Below are 20,117 nucleotides of genomic sequence, written 5' to 3'. Positions count from 1 at the left end.
GCTTTAAATGGAGGCGGCTCTATTGCCGTCTCCATTGAATGCAATGCACTGGACAGCTCCGGCCCGTTTCTAATGAAACGCGGCTAGGAGCAGATTTTCGGGCGATTTGCGGGCAACTTGCGCGCACCGGTCACGCGATTTGCGGATGCGCATCCGTCATGCGATCCGCAAATCGCGCGAAAAAACGCCCGTCTGACTAAGGCCTCAGTCACACGGGCGCATCGGCGCCGGTGTACAGGTGCCGATGCGCCCGTGTGACTGAGCCCTTACTTGCCAACGTAGAAAGTTATTCCCCATTCATAGGATAAGGGATAATTCTTTGATCAGTGGGTTTGCAACCACTGGGACTCTCACCGATCCCAAGAAGGGGATCCCAGCATGAAGATGGTCAAGCACTTGAACTCAGCCATCTCTTGTAATCACATTGAAATGAATGGAAATGTAGCGCGCATGGTCACCGGCCACTCCATTCATGCAGGAACGTTTGGGACACCTGTTCTCAGGACGGGTGAGGGTCTCGATGGGACTTGTATGGGAGAGCGCATGCATGGCAAACTGAAAAGAGTCATATTTCTGTGCACCACACAATCTTCAGAGGAGGACACCGCGGGAACCAGAGAGAGTATAAAAAAATACAGCACCCCTAACAGCACCATAACTGAGTTTATGGTGCTGTAGGGCGGTGACGGGTTCCTTTCAAGGATTACATACTAGATAAGTGCATAATATACACTTTTCATTTGCTTTCTTTAACCTCAAAAGAATAGTAAAACCAACCTGCAAGGGTGTATGAATTTTTTTTATTAACCCTACAGACCTATGAGAAGAAAATGGCTGTTTTACAAAAGCCATAGTAGCTCCTTAGCAGCAGAGCACAGGCTGCTATAAACAGTAATTTATGTGATTCCTTAAAGGGCCACTCTGGTGATTTTTTTTTATTTCTTCAAAAGAGTGGCCCTTTAAATATAATATTTAAAATTTTAGCTTATTTTTTATCATATTCTTTTTTTAATATATTTTTCAGAGAAAGTAAATACAAAAGGTAAAAAGAGAAGGTGAAGGGTTATAAGGAAGAAACAAATAAAACCATTTTCAAAACTGGAGTGATCCATAACAACAGTTCTGCTGCACCACCAATTTAATAGAATGCATCAATAAACATATCTAGTTAGAGTCTCCCTTGTAAAATAACGCAGTTGCATATCAAGTTTCAGGAATTAGACAAATTAACCCTTTCCAATCTACTGTCTGATGTCTAAAGACATTCTGATTAAAAAGCTGTACAGCTCCGATGTCGGAAGACGTCCGGCAGGGTATTCTTACTGTACATTACTGGCCGCTCTGTTGTCGGGGGGCCTCTTCAGCATGTCCCATACCGCAGTACTGGCTCTAGCCAGCAGATGGGGCCGTTGTATAATGGCAGAATGAGAGAACCCCCTAGGAAACCCTGAATCCAAAATTGGATTGCAAAGGGTTAAGTTATATTCGATTTTTCTTGTAAGTTTAGCTAACGTAGCAAAGTATTTGAATATTTCAATCTTACCAAATGTGTGGATATTGCCTGTACTCCTTAAGCATATAGTTAATGGTTCTCTCCAATGCAGACAATTCCGAGGCCATTCAAAGTGTCTTAGATTTAGGATGGATCAATGGTTAATATGTATGCCATTTTTATAGGTATCACAATCTGGCAAACTAGGGTAAGAGACACAGAATCAAACACGTTAATTAGGACAAAAATGATTATTTGTAAGCCATGACCAGTGCTCAAACTGTGCAATATATATTAATATGTGATATGTACTACACATTTGTCCTGCAGAGAAGCATGGTAAGTAAAAAGTTCGATCATGTCCTAACCATTGATAAACTATATGAACTTACTTCTGGAGATAAACCTCGTTTTAGTGTACCTCTTAAAGTTACTCCAAATGCTGCATTATGGGGTTTTCCTGATTTTAAGCATTTAGTGGACTATAAATAACTTTTCTATGTCATGTTTAGATTTTTGAAATGTTGACTATATAAACAAGAAGCACTCATTCTTATAATTAACAAACTGTACTTTGCTAGGCTAACTGCGTAGAACACATATCGATTGCACTGTTCTCAACCAGTTGCTATGCTAGATCTAGTTAATCATAAAATGCAATAAAACTGGTTAGCTATGCTCTGTGTTTGGAATCAATGGTCAGCAGCCAGGAAAATAGGATTATTTTTTAGATATTTCATGTTAAAGGGAACCTATTACTTTGAAAATGCAGTCCAATCTGCAGCTGCTAACTCGACTTTACAACTTTACCCTTTCCTGATCTTAGTTCTGGTGCTGTATATATGTATGCAGCTTACTTCTGGTGCTGTATTTATGTACTAGGCTCGGTTTGGTGTTGTACTATGTACTGAACTTGGTTCTAGTACTGTACTTATGTACTCAGATTTGTTCTGATGCAGAATTTATGTATGTGCTTGCATCTAGTGCTGTATTTATTGTATGAGCCTGGTTCTGATGCTTTCTTTATGAATGAGCTTGGTTCTGATGCTGTATTTATGTATGAGCTTGGATTTGATGCTGTATTTATGTAATAAGTTTAGTTCTGGTGTTGTGTTTATCTTATGTGTTTGGTTTAGGTGCAGCATTTATGCTATGAGCTTGATTCGAATGCCTATTTATGTACCAAGCTTGGTCATGGTTCTTTGTTTCTGTACTGAGCTTGGTTTTGGTGCTGTAATTCTGCCATGAGTTTGGTCTGGTGCCGTATTTAGACTATGATGTTGGTTCTGGTGCTGTGTTTATGTAATTAACTGTGTTCTCGTATTAATAATTACATTAAAGGGGTTGTCCCGCGAAAGCAAGTGGGTCTATACACTTCTGTATGGCCATATTAATGCACTTTGTAATGTACATTGTGCATTAATTATGAGCCATACAGAAGTTATTCACTTACCTGTTCCGTTGCTAGCGTCCTCGTCTCCATGGTGCCGTCTAATTTCAGCGTCTAATCGCCCGATTAGACGCGCTTGCGCAGTCCGGTCTTCTCCCTGGTGAATGGGGCCGCTCGTGCCGGAGAGCTGGTCCTCATAGCTCCGCCCCGTCACGTGTGCCGATTCCAGCCAATCAGGAGTCTGGAATCGGCAATGGAACGCACAGAGCCCACGGTGCACCATGGGAGAAGACCTGCGGTCCACCGTGGGTGAAGATCCCGGCGGCCATCTTCGCAAGGTAAGGAAGAAGTCGCCGCAGCGCGGGGATTCGGGTAAGTACTATCCGGGTTTTTTTTTAAACCCCTGCATCGGGTTTGTCTCGTGCCGAACGGGGGGGGCTATTGAAAAAAAAAAAAAAACGTTTCGGCGCGGGACAACCACTTTAATATTAATTTGGAGTATTGTAGTTGTTTTATGTGACTGGTAGTTTAGGGATAATTTTCTGCAGTGCACTACATCTCAGGCACCTTTCACGCATATTTTAATCAGTCAAGTATAGACCTAGTTACTATTTGAATCTCACCTCTGCCAGTACCTCCCAACAGCCCTTACACTGGCCAGATTCAGGACGCTTTACACAGGCTGTAAGTCCTGAGTAGAAAAAGTTTGAGAAGTCCTGATCTATTGATTTTACCCAAAAGATAACACTCAATGATACTTTTAGCTCAGAATAAAGTAAAATTTGTCACAGCATGCATTGTGTGCCACTGTTTTACATAATATGGGAAGGGGAATTATATAGTATGTTGGCTGGTGACATTTGTGCACCAGAGCTGTTTTTAATCCCAGTCCACCTCCGGTAGTGATATTCCATGATTGACAGCCTTTCCTGCATGAGTGTATACATAGACATAGCTGAGGTACTGATCATAATAATAATTGATCAGTGTGAATACAGGAAAAGACGCAAATAAGGGAGATGGCATATTACCCAGAGGAGCGTGCATGGCCATGTGAGTCTCCTTACTTAGTTTATAGTATTATAGTTGTTTTCCCTAAGGAGAAAAGATAGTGTTTCTGACCTACAGGAAAATATCAACAGTAAATTATAAAACTAGTGATTATCATTTATCTTGATTGATAAAAATCATCATTTTCAGTGGCACAATCCACCACAATGAAATATGAAAGCCAGCTCTTGTAATAACCACTGCTAGGCAATAATGACAATCCACCAGCTGTGAGGACTCTAATACTGGAAATATACATTAGATGATTGGCAGCAATTTCCAAACCAGCAATCATACTTAACTTTTACTATAAATTGAGTAAAAAAAAATAGGAATACAACACTAATTAAGATACAACATTTCATAATTAGAGATGAGCGAACATGCTTTTTTCGAGTAACTGCCTAATCGGGCGAAAAGATTCGGGGGGCACCGGGGGTGAGCGGGGGTGGGGGGGGAAGAGAGAGAGAGCTCCCCCTTGTTCCCCCCTGCTACCCCCTGCCGCCCCCCGGAGCCCGAGCAGGCAGTTATTCGAAAAAAAGCGATGCTCGATCGAGTAATTGTCCTAAACGAGCACGTTCGCTCATCTCTATTCATAATCCTTTTAACACCAAATTAAAAATAGACCGTATGTCTAATTTTTTAGTTCTCTTTGAGCTGGTGGGAAAAGCCTGCCGTTAGGCTGTGTCCTCTACACTGTGCACAGAGAAGGCTACAGATTCTGCTGCCCAACTGTCTGTAACACATAGAAAGACATACACTCATCATGTAGGACACTCTAGAAAAGTACTGAACAGTGCAGATATGATTCCAGTAGCTATAGCAAACAATCACTTTTTTATTAACAACAGGCGCATTTGTCTAAGTCTCTGCTTTGGGTTTCCCCCTACGTCATCCCCTATCCTTTCATTTAATGGCCAGCACTTCAGATGGATTTTTCAGCACAAACATTTTAGGTAAATATAGTGATTTACACTTTTGCTAGTTATCACACTGGCTATCATATAAGCATCAGTTGTTTGTTACCTTAGTGACTTAGCTCTCACATCCATCCAAGCTGATTGTTCAAGTTAATTGGTGGATCAAGATGGAAATTACCAACTGAATCATCTACATCTGACAATTAGCTTACTGACTGGTCATCTTAAGGGGATCGTCCAAGATTAGCAAAGAAGGTCTTTTTTTCTAGAAACAGTGCCACTTCTATCTGTGGGCTGTTTTTGGATAGATATAGACCATCCCTATTCAAGTGAACAGGGATGAAGTACAACTTCAGACAGCTCATGGACAGATCTTGCACTGTTTTTTGGGAAAAAAGTATCTTCTTATCCTGAACAGCCTCTTTAACAATGTATACAAACTAAACTCTACAGTTACAAACTATATCACTTGTTCCAGTATATGACTGAGGTACATGGTGACTTTGACTGCAGTATAGATCATGCAGCTAAAGATTGCAGTGTAGCCCTAAAACTTTGCAATCCAATAGAAGTTTTGCATGTTGCCACAATACACAGATCTAAAGAAATTCATCGTTTTTGGAGTTCTTGCAATTTGTGGATCGCAATATCTTGAGAGCTACAATGTAACTGCATTGACTTCTGTTAGATTGCAAGGTTTCAGGGCTGCACTGCGATCTTTGGCAGCATGGCTTGTGTTGCAAAGTTACCATGTAGCCCTTGTCTAAACCCGCTAGGCTACTAGTAAACAGAAGAGGACAGGTATAAACCTAATGGATAAGTAGAAAAAGATCCTTATTATTTGAGTACAATGAACATATTTCCCTTGGCTTACATAGTGGCAAAAAATTCTGCAGCACTATACAGAGATTGCAATTCCAGATGCCAGCTCACCACATGGGTATAGGCCTTACGGGGTGCATGGCCAGTTGTAGGGACACTTTATTAATAGCAGTAAAAGCAAAACTCCGTGGATACCTGCGTTTTATTTAAATATCATGAGGTAGTAATCCTCTTCCAAATTCATGCTTACATGTTTCGAACAAAGTTCTTATTCATAGCATTATATGAATAGCTATACATTATGAATAAGCTTTGCTCGAAACATGTAAGCATAAATTTGGAAGATGTTTTTAATTAATCTTAATTAATATTCAAATAAAACGCTGTTTTTATGCTGGAATCCACGGAAGCGCCGAAGTTTTGTTTTGACTACTATACAAAGATTGTCACTGTTCACACTTGTGCCTGTCCCCAAGTGTTTCCTCACAATCTTATTTCCTTACGCAATAGGGCCCATTTCACAGGAAGCCCATTAACCTGTGAGTATGTTTTTGGATTGTAGAATATATGACAATCTCTGTAAAAAAAAAATTCCCTTAAAGAATTCTATTTTACAATGTCCAATCCAGTGTATTTTTAACCACACATGCACCAGGATACCGTTGGTTCTGAAATGTCAGGCCACCTTGCTGTGTTCTTTTACCCAACGCAATTGTGTTTTTGATAATCTGGGGACCCCAGATGGAGATTCTAAGACTTTACTGACAACTTTACCCTTCTGACTCCCCTCTGTTCTGCACTATGGTTGTCTCACATTGTTTATATGGGAATAGTTTGCACAGAATATAATTTATGAAGCTGCTTTTCTGGATGTAACTAGTTAAAGGTAAAAGAAACGTTAAATGTTCTTTACCAAAATAAAAGGGATGATCCCTGAGCCTTCCAACATTCTTTAGTCCATTCCTAATAAGGAAAGTTTGTACAGTTCCAGTCCAGCTAAGAAGCACAGAGTCCCATGTACGGGTGTCTCTCCAATTTCTGCAGTTTTTCCTTAAAATCCGCATATTAGTGTTTTAGAGATCGGTGTTTATTTTTATAGAAGAGAGGAAGAATCCTTTAAAAGAAGTAAAGTTTCGATCTTCTGGTTCCAATAAGGATATCTGAACAGACGAAGATAAAGTGAACAGTAAATCTGCAACTTTTCTAATAGTGACTATTGCTTCACGGAAAGAAAACAAGACAGTATCCTGGGATTTGTAACTCCAGATGGGCATTTTTTACTCCTCAAATGTGGCATAATGGGAATGAAGACTTTAGATATGTATATTTTTTTGATATTTAAGTTGAACCCCCTTTCAATTTTGACAGCATTTCAAAGGAAAGAAGCAAACATGTTTAGTTGATTGGTAAGGAAGAATCATTTCTCTATCTTATTCTTGCCTAATATGATGACTGCACTGCATGAACATGTCGGTGGGATACATTTATCAAACTTAGCACTCCTTTAATGAGCATTTTGATAGCTGGGGTTTATTGCAATTGTGAAAGGGTGTGTTGGCATCTATACATTAGATAGATGGATGCAAAATGAGATTCTGGGTAACAAGTAGCCCCCCATTCCTGCTCTCCATTTTAGATAGTTTTTCATATAATTTCAGTGTCTCTGTTGCTCTAGGGTAGTGAAAGCAAATTTGCTGTTCGAAGTACATTCCCTGGTAGTTTAAGGCAATGAAAGGGCCAGTAAATTAAAGTTGCTTCTAGGTTCACTGGTGAATTTATTAGCCTTTGATCAAGGTTCTCCACTGCTTCTCAGTAAATTAAGGTTGCTTCCAGGGGTTTATTCCTCAAGGGCCCCCTAGGTTTCAAGCAGGGAACGGGTTGATTTTACATTACTTGATGATGTAGGACAGTTAAGAGGTCAGTTGTGAAATCAAGTGGTCTAGTCCTCAGGGGGCCACTTACTAGATGGAGACCATAGGCAATAGCACAGTTTGTTACCCCATACAACTGGCCCTAGCCATGTAGGGTAGATATGCTGATTCAGCAAAGCATCTGCCCTTTTTAGTGACTTCTTAGTAAACGTAACTTAAACACTTTTGCTTAAAGAGAAGTTAGTGAAAGCATAATACAGTAAGAGGCAGCTGATTTTTAAGCAGAGCCTTTTCAGTGCTTGCTATAATGTCCCATATTCTCCATGAGATTGCATAAAACATTAATTAAAAACTCTGGCACAATGTATACTAGTGCATCCTGAGAGCATTGATGGGATAAAACTGTAACATTCAAGAAGACAGTGTAATTAAACTGCATGCCGTAATTTAACTTGCTTTCAAACTATTATAATTAAATGCACTGGAGACTAGTGGTCTGGTAAACAGTTTACTGAGCTCATTGGTACAGACTGCATTAAACGTCTGTCAGCTCACTCCACTTACAGCAATGGGAAGTGACTTGCTCCTCGGAATCCAGTATAAGGCTAAAGCTGAGAAAACAACCGAGTTCATTATTGCCCAATGTTTGTGCTTTTATATTTAATTTTTTTGCATATGATATGACCCTTTTATATTGTACTGCGTACTATTCAAGGGAATCGTGCAGGGCTGAATCATTGGCAGCTGTATCTGCAGATCTGCCTAACACATGCAGCTGAAGTGAAATGCTCTGCAGCAAGATCTTTTGTATGTCTTGGGCCTCTTCCATGCAATTTTTTCAAAATTGTTAAATGCTGTAAAGCATACCATGTGTTACAGCCCTTTTTCACAGTGTTTTTCTTTTTATTTGTGGCATTTTTTATTTTGTAACATTTAAAACATGCATTTTTTAATGTTTTTGTAAAAATGCAATAGAGAAACCAATGGGAAAAATGTCAGAAAAAAAGCAACACCCAGAATTTGCATCAATTTGGGGGAAAACAATACCAAAAACTAAACTGCTGCGTGTGTAGACTGTTCAATAATCTCCAAGAATTTGTTATAGGTTATAGCAACTTTTGGCCTCAGTGTTTTTGACATAAAAATGCTGTTAAAAATACCAACAAAAAACTTGTGAAAAATATTAATGAACACTGTGAATCCACCCTTAAGAATAAATAATCTCACCCTATTCCAAAATCTCCTTTGCAGTGTGCTGTGGTCTTTTGGAATGTAGCATGGACGCCACGGTTCCCAGAGGGGTTTCTATATCTGATCCGCAAGATAGACAAGTTGTTTATTGTGGGAAATTCTCACTGGAAGTTCCAGTGACAGTCACACCCATTGAGAATCTGTGACACAGAGAAAACATTCATACGGTATATATTAGGTTACTGTGTATTGTTGCATCCAGTATATTCCACAAGTCCTGTATATACCCTGCACTACATACCCTGCATTTTTACTTTATTAACTTGTAGACGCTCTTAGACCAAGGTCACATTGGGCTGTTTGATGCTGTTTTTGATGTTTTTCGCCACACTTAACTTTGAAAAAAAGCAAACAAAAGAACATCAAAACTACCCGGGTAAACCTGGTCTTAAAGTGATCTATCCTCCACAATTATCACTTTTGCGCATTTTTTCCTTTTAATGAAGGTGTTCTAGAAAAAGTTTCTAGAAATACTTCTGTAGAAAGCCAACACATGGAAAAACTGTGATTGTAGTTTCACCAAGTAAGTAAGGGAATAAATATCACATAACCAGCAGTTATAGAGCATATATCAGCTAGAAAAAAAATATAGCATGCCCTAAAAACTAAGCTGCTCTATTCCCCTTAGTTTAAATGGAGTCTAAAAGGGAAGAAAAAACTAGCACCTGCTTGTGCTGGTGTCTCATGCTAAATATATGATCTGGAGGGCCCACTGGTGTTAGACTCACCTTGTACTTACACAGGCACAGCCCTGGTAATCGGGTGTTTTTTCTTTTAGATTTCATGCAATATAAGAAGAACAGCGCAGCTTGGTTTCTACAGCATTGTGGCAGGATTAGCTTAGGATGGCCTTTGCTGAGGTCAAAGGACACGTATGTTTTCTAAAATATGCATTAAGCAGCCAGGAATATATTTCAACTAATACTTGGTCAGACTTTTATTTAGCACGGCTGTATTTTAAAATAAAACATGGATGTAGAGGAACAAAACAAAACCTTGCCTGTCCGGCACTCACTACACGGAATTGTCCCTCTCTGACAACTGGTGGGATTCTCCCTACCGGCTAAGAAGAATAGATTTCAACAACTTAAGCTACCAACACATGGGTGAGTGTGATATTGGGCCGAGTTTTTCGGCCCGATGTTCCAGTCGCCAACATGCATTTTCACGGTGATGCAAGGCGTTTTTCAGGGAAAAATCCCTCCCGTCACTTCTCTGTGGTTGTATTTCCTATTGCTTTTTATGGGAAACCTTGCATCGCACTCATGTGCGATGTGTTGTACAATGGGTGATTCCGAGGAACATGCAAAGATAGGACATGCAGCAATTTTATAGCTGATGACTCATGCATATGACTCCGTTCAAAATAATGGGGTTCATAGTCATGTGAGATTTGTGCATCCCGCAACACACAAATATCTCATGTGAGTTTCTTGGTTGTGTGAAATTGGCCTTACAAGGTAATTTTGTGGGACACCCACAGAGCAACCTTCTGTGACCTCAGGTAGAGCAGCTGGTCTGTTAGCTGCACCTTTCGTATCCACTTACTTACCCAATTAATTAGCCAGCAGCTGGTACTCTTCCTGTTGCTCTTTATAGCTACTCCCATAGTTTTAGCAGTGGCATGCCGCCTCTTTTCTAACTGCAGTATGTGCTAATGATGCTGTTTATGTGATGTTATTCCTCCACTTGTTAAACAATCAAGGTGCCGAGGGTCTGCCATGCACAGCCGGGTTCAAAGTCGTTGTGTTCTCATTACTCCATCCTTTCCCCATGTACCATTATTTTCAAATGTCAGTCTCTTTCCTTTATCGACCTCTCATTGCCATTCTTCATTCCTTTTCATAATATATCCTTTCACTTACACTAAACTTCCCCACTGCCCCAACACTATATGTAATCCTTTTTCTTTACTGTGCCTACAATTAAGTCTTTCCATTTTCAAGAATATAAGGCTCGGGACTTAGTTTCTTCAAAGTTTATATTGTGTGAAAATTGTATATGGGCTCCTGCACACTTGTGTTTTTCTTGCTCGTTTTTTTTCACGCGATAGCTGCGTTTTTTTCCCCGCGATTGTCAATGGGACTTTCTAATGTTAAAAACCCATCGCACAAAAATTGCAAAGCACAAACTTGTGATGCATTTGTAACATTAGAAAGTCCCATTGACAATCGCGTGAAAAAAATGCAGCGATAGCGCGTGAAAAGAATGTGCAAGAAAAACACAAGTGTGCAGGAGCCCTATGCCTCCATTTTTTGCCTCTACTCTTTAAACGCAAGGTTTACTGGAGGTCTTAATTTTACTGTTCAAACAGTTAGGAAATAGAACTGTCGTGAAAAGCCAAAAATGTAGGAACCTTAACAGTGCCCCTTCATTTTACTGATCATCTGCAGATTCTTACTTTACAAACTAAATGTTACAAGGAAGCTGGACAGTTATAACTTTCTGTAAAGCTGTCCGCACACAATAGATTTTGTGCAAATTTTAATGAGGAAGTAGACCAAAAGGGAGAAATTATTTGGAAAGGTCACATTTTTGCCTGAAACTTTTGTTTCCCCAAAAATAAGTTACTCCTGAAGATGAAGGGAGCTCCTTAAAGTAATTTATGATGTACAGTGCCTATGAAGAGTATACACTCCACTGGAATTTTTTCATAATTTATTGTGTAACAGCATTGAGTCAGAGTGCACTAAAATTTTCTTTTTTGACACTGATGAACTAGAAAAAGACTTCCGTATTTCATGTCAAACTGAAGCAAAAATTCCCAACAACATGATCTATAGACAATACAATTTTTAAACATACAATAAATAAATTCAAAACTATGGTTTTTTTATGACTATTACAAAAATATTCCAGTTTTGATACTAGTCACGTGAGCGCACACAGTACATTGATATTTTGTGATTTCTGTAATGTACTTTGCAGTCAATGACAAGGTGAAAAAAGTAATCTCATTATCATTAGTCGAAGGGAAGCTAATGACAGATGACGACTGTATTGAATATCTGAAGGCCTAGGTAAGGCAGGATAGCAATGCTTTCCACACAAAAGTAAAGTCCCATTTACACACTCAAAATTTGTTTAAAAGATAGGATGACTGACAGTTTGAGTGATCATTTTGCATAAGCTGCTAATGGGTACTAATGCCCATTAGGAGCTTATTAGCTTTATTTGCACGTAAATGAGCCTCCCTTTGCTGTATGCAGAGAACAGCAGGTGGTCTGTTATCTGCATACAGCCCATTTGTTCTGCCACGGGACTGCAGCTGAATACAATGTTATCAACACTCCCGTGGAGAAACACATCGTGTGGTCCCTGCTATCAGCTCTCCAGGCCGAAAAATGGATTTTAAACTCAACTAAAAATCATTATTCAGACGAAAGCAAACAATGGTAGCATTTACACGCAACATTTTTTGCTCAAAAGACATAGTTTGACAGAATTTTGAGCGATAATTGTTGCGTGTAAATGGGGCTAAAGGTTCTGTTTGAAAAAAAAGTGTACTTCATCTCTTCCTGGAGGCTTTTACAGACTCTTTTCTGACAATTTAATTGAAACTACCATAAAGCATACACATGGGGTAACTATTAATGAGCAATCTTCGGGCTATGTGATGAATAGCTTATCAGCAGGGATCCGCCATTCGGGTTCCCCCACCAATTAGCTGTACGCCAATCCTGCTGTCAGTGTGGACAGAGTCACAAGCAGATAGCAATGGCCCTATTGCAATAGCCCAGGTTAGTAATGCAGGCAGAGCTCTTATTGTATTCAGTGAGAACTGTGCCTGCATTACCAATCTGGCCCACTGCAATCTGGACAAAAGTGTTTGCTTCCAGCTCTGTCCGCACTGACAGTGGGTCTGGTGAACAGCTGATCGGCAGGGATACCTGATGATCAACTATTGAGGACCTATCCTTAATGGAGTTGTCCAAGTTTTACCATCTTGGTACAACTCCTTCCCCATTGAGTTGCATACCAAATTGTCATATACTCATCTCTTCCCACTGTCGCTGTCTCCTGCTCTTAGTCCCCTGCTCTGGTCCCTGTTTACAGCTGCAGTCCTACCTGTGCTCAGTGATTGATCGCGGGACACAGCGGGTGCGGGGAGAGGTTATGTTCAATTTGTTATGTTACTCAGTGTGGAAGAGATTGTATTGGGGTGTCACAAATTGGCCAATCCCTTTAGGTGCTGAAAACCCCTTTAATGATACTCAAATTAATGCATGGTATATTCTCTTTAATATAAATACACATTGCTAAAAGTAATCCTTGAAGAAATTTTCTAAAGAAAGTAATGACCTGTCATTTGTGTATAAACATATTATATTTTATCATGTTACAATTACAAAGGAAAGGAATGGAAAGAAGTCTGGCTGGAAAGTTTAGGTAAGGAGTAAGTATAGGATTGATTGATCTTGGCTCTCGTAAAAGGGAGTGTTTCTTTTCAAAAAGTGTTCCTAATGTTTAGAAGTAACTTTACTGCATGGTGTACTTTTCACTTATGTTGAACTCATGGGTTTACAATACCAATTATATAATCATCACATCTCTTTGACTATTGATATTAAAGCTATGGAAAGCTATGGCCATCCAGCGCTTGGTTTTATAAGTATGGTACTGCGATCTCATAGTTCTAGGAGTGTTAGGACCACACACACATACATATCATAGCCACAAAACTAATAGCACCTATCACAGGTATAGCAATACTAATAAATTTCATGCCATTTGGAGTATATTATTTTTCCTATTAATATACACATAAGAGCGTTTGAAAAACATTATGTGAAAAAAAATTAATGATAGCGCTTCTAGCTAATAAACAAAAGAGGAATGTGCTCACATTTACAAAACAAAGGAAGGGTGGTATGATTAAGTGGTATGATCAGCAAGTATGTGAATATATATAGTATACAGTAGAGGTACTGTTATAGGCACGGCCAGATTAAGGCTGCCCATGGTACAGAGCAGTAAATTATTGTGTTACCCCTTCACTATGTTAACCCTAGAAAGTGGAGTAAAGCTATGTCGTGTCAAATTTTTAAGCCACACCCCTTGTAGACTAAGACATGCCCTTAATATACCCTTACAGTGATGATAGTGCTTGCTAGTGACTCCTTCATAGTAACAGTATATCTCTAAATAATAGTTACAAGCTCTACATAGTGACATTGATTACAGTTCAGTTACCTCCAGTTGTCACAGGTGGCATCATCTCTAAAAAGTGTTCTCTCTCCCTTTTCTTCTCTATCTGTGCCCAGATCATCGCAATGACTCCTTCCAGCCTCAACTTGTCTCAACAGAATTTGACACACAGAAATCTTTGGTTCCTAGCTTTTCCATCACCCTCACTATGTTTTTTACACCTCTACACAATCCATAATGCCCCAGAAAGTAATTAGGCCCTAGTAGTAAGTGCTGCTTTTTTTAGTGACCTCCACACAGCATACTTGCCTCTTTTTCTTCCTCAATAATTTAAAATGCCCCTTTTCTGCCCTTATAATAATGCCCACTTTGTGGCCTCATAATTAATAATGCCACTTTTTCTACCCCCGTAGGCAATAATGCCACATTTTATACCCTCGTAATAAATAATGCTGCTTTTTCTGCCCCCATAGGTCATAATGCCACCTTTTCTACCTTTGTTATTACTAATGCTCCTTTTTCTACCCCGTGATTTATGATCCCGCTATTTCTTCCCCAATAATTCATAATGTCACCTTTTCTGCCTCTATTAATTATAGTGCTGCCTTTTCTGCCCCCCAAATTTATTAATGTGGCTTTTTCTGCCGCCGTTATTTACAATGCTGCCTTTTGTGCTTCGGTAGCTAATAAAGCCGCAATAATAAATAATTGCGCCTCTGTTTCTACTAGTTAAAAAAAAAAAAAAAAACAGCAAAAAACAGCCATACACTCACCTATCTCACATTGTCCCCAAGCCGCTCCGGTTCTGTCTTCTCCACTTCTTTCCTGTCTTTTTGGGTCACAGCGGTCATGTGATTACTGCTGTGACACGTGACTGGTGCTGGGAAAAGCTTAAAAGTTTTAAAGAATATTAAAGGTCAAATTCATTGAATGCCAGTTGAGTGCTGCCTGTGATTGGTCACAGCACTCAGCCAATCACCGGCAGCACTCAGCCATTCATTGAATTAAATGAATGGCCAAGCGCTGCCTGTGATTGGCTGAGTGCTGTGACCAATCACAGGTAGCACTCAGCTGTCATTTAATGAATGGCTGAGCGCTGCCTGTGATTGGCTGAGTGCTCAGCAAATCAAATACAGCCCTTTCAGTAGCCGGTGATTTTAAATCCCTGCCTGTTGAAACAGATTCAGAGCAGTGCAGGGAGAAGACAGGCTGGACGTGCCTAAACCCCGGCAGCTGAGGAGAGGTGAGTATATATTTTTTTTATTTTTAACACGTTCTAGCGATGATTTTCAGGGAAGTGGTTAATTCTTAAAGCCCTACAGGGCTTGTCGGCAGTCCATTGCTTTCAATGGGACTGCAGAAGCGCCGGTCCCATTGAAAGCAATGTGAGAACATCGCGATCCTCTGCCGCAGCTGTGACAGCTGTAGCAGGGAATCCTTTACTTCCCACGGGGAGTCCCCTTGTCACTGAATACTGTACCAGTGCTGTCACAGTGTTCAGTGACAAGGGGACTCCCTGCTGGAGAATATTGACACGCACCACGGACTTATAGTGCACGCATGTCCTATGTTTTGCAGGTATGTGCGTTTGCACACCTGTAAAACACGGACATGTGAACACACCATAAGGAACCAATGGTTCTAGTAGGCGAGCCTTTTTGTGTGAACAATTGTACGCACATAAGCATGCTCGTCTGAATCCACCTTGAGTGATTTCACACTCGCACACTAAAGGTGGCCATGTACCAACAATCTCTCCTGTACACATGCACTCTTGATTAAATACTACAGGCCCTTTAAAGCTGAATTATTGGTTGCTTAATTCCACCTTTAGGTTGTATGTTAGGATGGTATTTCCTAAAACCATAAAAACATGTCTCTGAGCTTCTCCCTTCCTTTTGACATCCTGTGTATATGACATGGCCCTCCTGATCAAAAAGTAGTCCTTTGTCTAGCAAACGTCATAAAGCAAATATTTCTTAAGTATTTACATAACATTCTTTGGGCAGATATCCAGAAAGTAAAGCAAGCAGCTAATGATGAATAAATATACCTAGGTGGGAGTTAGTCTCCACATACTAGGAACAGGTCATAGCCTTGTCACTTTAGATTTAGCACTAGCACTGGCTTATGAACATAAGAACAGTACCTGACTGCTGGACAACCGGATGACTTCTGCAAGTACATCTGAGTGCACTATATGCAAAGTATTGGAACAGGTCACCCACTGTCGTTATCTTAAGGGTCAGAATATGCAAGCTATGATGCTGGGTGCCCAGGTCATTTGTAGAACAGCAAGTTCCAGCAAAACAGCACTGGTAAATGTAGACTTGCATATAAGATCTTGATGTTTTATTTCATATTGTTAAAAGAAAAAAGTAGACATCATACAGCTAACGTGTTTCGAGCCTATCACTGCCTATCACTGCAAAAAAAAAATTAAAACCAAAGTCGAACAATCATTGTAGTGATTAAAATCACATGAAATTTAATGGCCAATGAAAATGTGAAATGTCACACAATGTTAGTTTGGCTAGTTAACCATCTAATGGCCACTCAAAAAACACACATAAGCACAAAATAGAGCCATTGGGCATTTAAGCATTGTTCACACTGAGCTTTATTTTGCAAGGGGAATACTTAAAGGGGTTATCCAACCCTTAAAAATTGATGCGATCCATATCTAATCAGTGGGAGTATGCTGCTCAGGATTCCTGCTGATCAGCTGTTTGTCCGGTGCAGGTCAATGGGACAAGCCGGTGGTAGTAGAACAGGTGCAATAAAAACAGGTTCTTGCTCAGATGGTAACATTGTAAAGGCTACAGTGCTCGGACCTCCACCTATCAGATATTGATGACCTATCCTGAAAAATATTTAACCCCTTCCCTCCACATGACCTAAGGGTACGTCCTGGAGGCGGGGTACTTCCTGCAACTGGACTTACCCTTACGTCATGTGGATAGCGCAAGATCATAAGAGATCTCGTGCTATCTGGTAGCGGGAGCCGACTGTCAGTGATAGCCGGCCTCCGGCTGCAAGAGCGGGGGTACATCAGAGATGCGCCCCCTGCCGTTAACCTCTTCCCTGCAGCGATCTATGTAGATTGCAGCATGGGATGGGTTCACAGAGGGAGCGCTGTGATGTTATCGGGCTCTCGCGATATAATCGCAGAGAGCTTGGCAGGTTGCCATAGTAACAGGACTCCACCTACAGGCGTCCTGTATTACCATTGCCTATGATTGCTGTAATAAGCGATAAGGTATTGCAGGATGTCCTGCCATGCTTTATCATAGTGATCATTGGTGCTTTGCTGTAAGTCCCCCACAGGGACACAAATGGTGTAAAAAAAGATAGTAATAATGTACAAAAAATTAAAATGTAAAAAAAATAAACTTTTTGGGGGCTTTTTCTCATATTAGCATAAAAAAATCACGCACATTTGGTATCGTTTTGTCCGTAATGACACGTACAATAAGTTGAACATGCTTTTTATCCTGCACAGCAAAAAGCGTAAAAAAATGCTAAAAAACTGAGGCAAAATGCTAATTTTTAGCATAAAAACACAATAATCGTAAAAAGTGTCAAAAAAGCCATATGTACCTTAAAATGGTACCAATCAAAACTACAGCTTGTCCTTCAAAAAATGAGCCCTCACAGAGCACTGCCCATGGATAAATGAAAAAGTTATAGGACTTTGAATGCAGCGATTTAGAAAATTTTTTTCCAAAAAAAGGGGTTTTATTGCAGAAAAGTGGGAAAACCTAAAAAAAATAATAATTTGGTATCGTTGTAATCGTACCAGCCCGCAGAAAAAATTTTATTGTTTCATTTATGCTGAATAATTAACACTTTAAAAGAAAAAAAAAATCTATGGCAGAATTGATGCGTTTTCTCTTCCCTAATAAAAAATATAATAAAAGTTTTAAAATATAGTCTATTTACTAGAGATGAGCGAACGTACTCGTTTCGAGTAATTACTCGATCGGGCACCGCGATTTTCGAGTACTTCCGTACTCGGGTGAAAAGATTCGGGGGACGACGGGGGAGGCGTGGCGGAGCGGGGGGTAGCAGCGGGGAACAGGGGGGAGCCCTCTCTCTCTCCCTCTCCCCCCCACTTCCCGCTGCAACCCCCCACTCACCCACGGCGCCCCCCGAATCTTTTCGCCCGAGTACGGAAGTACTCGAAAATCGCGGCGCTCGGGCGGAAAAGGGGCATGGCCGAGTAGGTTCGCTCATTTCTACTATGTACCCAAAAATGTCCCTAATAAAAACTCAGTTCGACATGCAAAAAACAAGCCCTTATACGGCCGCATCGACGGAAAAATAAAAAGTTATGGTTTTTGAAAAATAGAGATGAAAATCTGCAAAAAATCGTTTTGTCCTCAACGCCAAAATAGGCCATGTCATTAAGGGGTTAAACTGGTACCAATAAAAACTACAAGTCACCCTGCAAAATGCGGCAATGCAGTTTCAATTGTTTTTCTTGAAAAGCATGTTTTTATTGTGCAAAAATAGTTAAAAAAAAAAATCTAAATAAGCTTGGTATCACAGTAAGGCCCTAGTCAGACGGGTGTTTTCTTGCGCGATTTGCGCATGCGCATGCGTCCGGCGATTTTTTAAAACCATTGCTTTGCAATGGTATCGGACACATGAGCGCTTTTTATGCGCTCGTCCGATAAATTATAGAACAGAAATCGCAGATCACACCTATCTGCGATCTGCGATTCCTGTTCTCTTCTCTATATGCACTCAATGGGGCCGGCGGCAGCAGCGCCGACCCCATTGAGAACATATAGGAGACAAATCATTCTTTTCTGCCACAGCTGTAACAGCTGTGGCAGAGAAGAATGATGTTTGCCCATTGAATTCAATGGAGCCGGCAATACAGCCGGCTCCATTGAAAGCAATGGGCTGCTGGCGATCGCGGGATGAATTGTCGGGAAGGGCTTAAATATATAAGCCCTTCCCTGCAATTCATCCAGAAATGTGTAAAAATAAAAAAATATATATATACTCACCTGGTCCCGGCAGACGGAGTTCAGCGCGGCCGGCCTGCAGTGGGTTTGAAGGGGGTGTGAGTCAGACCTGCCCCTGATTGGCTCAGCGCTGAGCCAATCAGAGGCAGGTCTCACTCACACCCGTCCGTGTGACTAAGGCCTAATTGTGCTGATCCATGTAAGAAAATTAATGTTATTTTTATTGAATGGTTAACACTGTAAAAACAAAACCCCAAAATTATGATGGAATTTATGCACATTTTTTAAATCTTCCCCCCAGAAAATGTTATAAAAATTATAGAGCACATTATATGTATGCTAGAGTGGTGCCATTAAAAAATGCAACCCGTCCCACTAAAAACAAGCCCTCATACGGCAAGGAGTTATGTCTCTTGCAATCTGATGAAGAAAATTATTTAGTCCTTAAGGCATAAAATAGGCTCCTTACTAAGAGGTTAAAATAATTTTTAGTAATAAATACACTTTCTGATGAAAACATCCAAGCTTCCTCATCTTTACATTTTGACCACCCACATGTGTACTGTGTGGGGTATGTTTAAGGTCTGCTTAAAAAAGCTCCAAAGATAACATCTGCAGCTCAAATAATAAAGCTATATAAATTAAAGGTTTGTGCAAAATACAGTTCATACACGCCAGATAAGTGTTCTCCGCAAGTCTATTTGTAAAGTTACTATAAACCATGTTCTGTTGTAACCGTCCCAAGTAAATGTGCATTTCACTGTGAAATGGTATGCATTTAAAGAGGGGGATTAATACTTTTTTAAATGTTAAAGGACCCCCAAAGAAAAGATAGTATAGTAGCTATATTGCAAATACACCATTATAGACAACTTTCTTATTTCAATGCTTTAAAGGGGTTGTCCAGCTCTATACTATTGATGAGCTACCACAAAATAGGTAAGCTATAGTAGATCAACGAGGGATTGTCACCAAAGATCCCTTCCAATAAGCAGTTCTCTGGGCCGGTGCACTCATGCATTTAGCTGATTCCTGTGAGGAAGCAAACAGCTCTATCCACACCGCTGTGGCCTGGCTTTGTATTGCAGGTTGTTTCCATTGAAATGATTGGTAACTTGGCCAGCAATACCAGCCTGAGCCAGTGAAGTGGAAAGAGTGGTTTGCGCCCTACAGAAATCAGCTCAATGCATGAGCGCA

General features: G+C 40.3%; 2 protein-coding genes across 4 annotated transcripts in view; one reads left to right on the top strand and one right to left on the bottom strand.

The window, feature by feature from the left end:
• The window catches only part of AMELX (amelogenin X-linked), a 677,225-nt gene that overhangs the window by 40,674 nt on the left and 616,434 nt on the right, over positions 1-20,117 (bottom strand). Inside the window, exon 2 of the mRNA XM_066578000.1 lies at positions 8,773-8,856. The gene's annotated coding sequence lies outside the window, so the exon portion shown is untranslated. The remainder of the gene's footprint in view (positions 1-8,772; positions 8,857-20,117) is intronic.
• ARHGAP6 (Rho GTPase activating protein 6) overlaps positions 1-20,117 on the top strand; it is a 522,685-nt gene that overhangs the window by 407,307 nt on the left and 95,261 nt on the right. The window contains exon 1 of one of the 3 annotated variants that reach the window (XM_066577991.1): positions 6,683-7,080. The exons of the other annotated variants lie outside the window; for them this stretch is intronic. The gene's annotated coding sequence lies outside the window, so the exon portion shown is untranslated. Of the gene's footprint in view, positions 1-6,682; positions 7,081-20,117 lie in introns of those variants that run through there. 3 annotated transcript variants of the gene reach the window in all.

Source organism: Eleutherodactylus coqui, chromosome 1 (genome assembly GCF_035609145.1).
Source record: "Eleutherodactylus coqui strain aEleCoq1 chromosome 1, aEleCoq1.hap1, whole genome shotgun sequence".
NCBI lineage: Eukaryota > Metazoa > Chordata > Amphibia > Anura > Eleutherodactylidae > Eleutherodactylus > Eleutherodactylus coqui.
Note: the sequence above shows the minus strand (reverse complement) of the source record. Positions and strands in the feature narration are given on the sequence as shown.